General features: G+C 51.0%; 1 pseudogene; it reads right to left on the minus strand.

Annotated features, from left to right (window-relative positions):
• Positions 1-931: 931 nt before the first annotated feature.
• LOC135372442 (uncharacterized) lies at positions 932-2308 on the minus strand (annotated as a pseudogene).
• Between the last annotated feature and the right edge of the window lie 2110 nt (positions 2309-4418).

Raw genomic sequence — 4418 nt, forward strand, 5'->3', positions numbered from 1 at the left:
TGGGCGCAGAGACAGGATGGCCAGGGACCTTTGACCACCACAGACTGTTTTTCTTCAAGCCGTTTCTTTTTTATTTTTTCGACGAACAGAGGGCCAGGTGATGCTGACGTTTCGCACAGAGACTGTTTTTCTTCAGTGCGGGCCTTTCCTTCGCGACGAACAGAGGGCACGGTGCTAGAGACGTTTCGAACAGAGACTGTTTTTCTTCAGGGCGGGCTTTTTCTTCGCGACGAACAGAGGGCAAGGTGCTGGAGACGTTTCGAACAGAGGCTGTTTTTCTTCAGGGCGGGCCTTTTCTTCGCGACGAAGAGAGGGCAAGGTGTTGGAGAAGTTTCGAACAGAGACTGTTTTTCTTCAGGGCGGGCTTTTTCTTCGCGACGAACAGAGGGCAAGGTGCTGGAGACGTTCCGAACAGAGGCTGTTTTTCTTCAGGGCGGGCCTTTTCTTCGCGACGAAGAGAGGGCAAGGTGTTGGAGACGTTTCGAACAGTGACTGCTTTTCTTCAGGGCGGTCTTTTTCTTCGCGACGAACAGAGGACAAGGTGCTGGAGACGTTTCGAACAGAGGCTGTTTTTCTTCAGGGCGGGCCTTTTCTTCGCGACGAAGAGAGGGCAAGGTGTTGGAGAAGTTTCGAACAGAGACTGTTTTTCTTCAGGGCGGGCTTTTTCTTCGCGACGAACAGAGGGCAAGGTGCTGGAGACGTTCCGAACAGAGGCTGTTTTTCTTCAGGGCGGGCCTTTTCTTCGCGACGAAGAGAGGGCAAGGTGTTGGAGAAGTTTCGAACAGAGACTGTTTTTCTTCAGGGCTGGCTTTTCCTCCCGACGAACAGAGAACCAGGCGCCACCAACCTGTCTTTCACTAAACTGTCTTTCTTCTATTCGTGCGCCACCTGGCCCAAAGTGCAAGATCTTCGAGTTGGCCGATGTGGCGTCTCACTGTGGATAGTGCTTTGCTATTAAGTCGACCAACCGAAGGAAGGGGTCGTCACAACGGCGTGCGCCGTTGAGGTACTGCCACCAAAGCCAATCTAGGTGGCCTTGAAGAAGAACTCTAGACGTCCCCTTTCTTCTTCTCATGACCTCGTGCTTAACTCTTGCCCAAAGGCTCTCTATTCGCTGTGTGCTTGTTCCGGTAACCGGACACACAAAGTTGACGCTGTGGTTTACGGTCACGTGCCGTAGGTTCATATGAGCCCCATTAGATTCACGTAAATACCGTACGCACCTGTAACCTCTCCATTCGTCGGAAGCTACAGTAGAGCCCGGTGCCACATTCTTTCTGATTAGCCCACCCAGAGTTCGGGCGTCTCGGCGCTCCACGATCCTCATCCTGAGTTCCCCTGACGACGACGACACCATTCCAACGACCCACGGACCATTGTCGTCTGTGCCTGTAGTTCCGGGACCGTGGCAAGGCGTCGCCGCTGAGGACACGCCCTCTATTCGCCTTTCGTCTCCCGCGAAGAAGGGCCTCGTCGACCTGTATCTCGTGGCCGACACCGCCCATCCGTGACCGCGTAGCCAGCTCTACAGTGGCCACCTGCCGCACGTAATGTGCCCAATCGACAACGGCCTCCCAGTGTAGCACCATTGTGGGACGTGCTTCTTGAATAATATCTATAAGGCTTTTGCCCCTGGCCATACCGTACAGAAGCCAGATGATCGCAGTCCTCGAGAGCTTAACGTTCGGCCTGTCGGCGGCGTCTACGCAACAGAAGAAAGACCTTCTTGCTGTCAGTGAGTGTGCCGCCGACAAGGCCGTGGTGGTGTTTAGCTGCGGCAGCTGTAGATAGGATGCAAAGTAAATTTAGCGTCGAATACTTGGAACATACCCTGTCGCTTTAGCAACCAACGGAGCAAACTAGTGAATTACGTACCTGGTCCCGACACTTTCCGCAACGGAATGGGGGCCGCTCGGCGCGCATTAAAGTAGTTACTGTATAATGTAAAGACCCCGAGACTAGGGAACACGAAGGGACAGACACAACACGAATTCCCTACACGTTCCCTAGTCTCGGGGTTTTTACATTATGCATCATCTTCACCAGCTCGCTTGCTTCCTAGCCATTTTTTCATTATAGTTACTGTGCCGCGGCAGTCGGGTCTTCCTGGGTTAAATCCCAGCTCACCGCAGACGCCCCACAGCGCTGTGGTTACTGGACGGTGCCGCCCGTCCGGAAGTGAAGCGACGGCCGCCGGATCTGGCGGCTGCGGAGCCAGGCCATGCTCCTGGCAGAATGCCTCCAGCCTCTCGGGCGAGGTGCATATGGCCCCAATGTCAAATACGCTGGGATGTATTCGCCTTGCCATTTCTGAAGTGAGATGGCCATGTCACCAGAGCATCGAGACACTACGCCACGTTGATCAAGCTCTTGAGCCAATTTTTCTTTCTATTTAAGTTTATCGGAACGTATCAACTGTCAACAACTAGTGCCAAAAGCACGGAGGAGACAGGCTGTGGTGTGAAACCCGCCTAATGAGAAAGCGCGGGGAAAAGTGAAGTGAGAGGTGCATGTCATTGAGAAAGAATCAACGCGGGATTGACATTTTATTCTTGAGGAATTGAGGTGCGGAACATGTTTTCCACGGAAGTGCTTCAACACTCCAACAATTAACATAAGTGCTAGCTAAGAGTACAGAACCCTTGTTCAAACTTACCGAGAAAAAAGCGCCAAATCGTGAACTCTCCTTGGAGAAACAATGAATGAGGGGGAGGCTGCACACTGAAGGAAAGGGTGAGCGTGCACGCGCACATGGAGTGACATCTCTCTCGTGCGCATGATGAACTTTCGTGTCCATCGAGAGCATGGCTTCATTCGCTATAACTTATTGTGCCTTTTGTACCTGATATGTGCGTACGAGATATAACCAAGACATTGGTTTCTTCACTAGCACTCAGGTTAATTGTTGGAGGGTTGAATCACTTCGATGGAAAGCATGTTCCACTCATCAATTTCTCGAGAATAAAATCGTCACTGTGTCAAGCCTGCGTTGATTCTTTCTCACTAACGCGCATCTCTCGCTTCACTTCACTTTTCATCAGGGGGATTCATACCACGGCCTGTCTTCTCCGTGCTTTTGGCACTAGCCGTTAACAGTTGATACGTTACGATAAACTTAAATACAAAGAAAATTTTGATTTGTAGGACCGGGCTCAAGTGATCATTCCACGTAGCATATTGTCTCGATGCCCTGGTGGCATGACCGTCTCACTTCAGAAATGGCTTGGTGAATCGATCCGAGTGTCTTTGACGTTAGGGCCAATTGCACCTCGCCCGAGAGGCTCGACGCATTCTGCCAAGTGCATGGCATGGCTCCGCGGCTACCACACCAGACCCGACGGCCGGGGCACAGTAGCAGCTTCAACGCCGATGGGGCGGTCCCAATTTCGGTGCGGGAAGTGTCTGAAGCAGGTAAGTAGTTCACTAGTTTGTTCCGAGAGATTAGAATGCCAAAGCGACACTGTATGTTCCAAGTGTCTGACACTATATTTACAGTGTCATATCCACGGCTGTCGCAGATGAACAGTACCACGGTGTTGTCAGCGGAGCACTCACAGACAGCAAAAGGGTATTTCTTCTGCGGCGTGGACGATGCAAACAGGACGAACGTCAAGCTGTTGAGGGCAGGGATCGGAACCGCGTTCCCAAACCAAAATCGCTCAAAACCCTATCCTTATTTTTCACTGAACCGGAACTGAACCGACACAAATTAAGGCTGTTACCCGCTCGCCTAAGTTCCAGAAGTAATATGCACTGTGAGAGATCGGAACTGCGAGATATCGAAACCGAAACTGAACAAAACAAACCGGCAACCCAAGTGCGTGAGATATTGCTTTGAGGTAGTCGTTTCAGCAGTTAAGCTTCCATGTACGCGACTTTTGTCGTCCAGCAACCCGAAATTCTCATTTTGGGCTGTAAAAATAACGGCCGGTCCCTGAGCCGGACGGAACAGGGCGTATACGATTAGAGAACAGGGAACAGTATGCTGCGGTAACGTTGCACCTGTACTGTAGGTCTGTGACACGCAGTGTCCACTGCTGTATCGGCAAAAACAACAAAAGTACGTTTGCGTCATTTCAAAATTGTAAGAATGTGCTTGCGTTTATGACATATGTCAGTCTGCTTAATGTTCACTTTCCTGAATCAGTTCGAACCGGTTTAAACCTTCAAAATATTTTGTGCTGTGTCGAAGCTGAACCCGAACCGAACCAATATGCATGAACCAGAACCGAACAAAAAAAAAATAAAATAAATAACGGTCCCAATCCCTAGTCGGGGGGCCGCTATCATTTGGTTGCTGCACGGCATGGCCGTGGGCAAGAGCCTGACAAATACAGTACAGGTAGTTAGCCTTTCCCACAATTACTGCACTGGGAAGCAGTTGCGGGACTGGGACTTGGTGGAGCTTGCGACACAGA

This window comes from Ornithodoros turicata, unplaced genomic scaffold, assembly GCF_037126465.1.
Source record: "Ornithodoros turicata isolate Travis unplaced genomic scaffold, ASM3712646v1 Chromosome15, whole genome shotgun sequence".
Taxonomy (NCBI): domain Eukaryota; kingdom Metazoa; phylum Arthropoda; class Arachnida; order Ixodida; family Argasidae; genus Ornithodoros; species Ornithodoros turicata.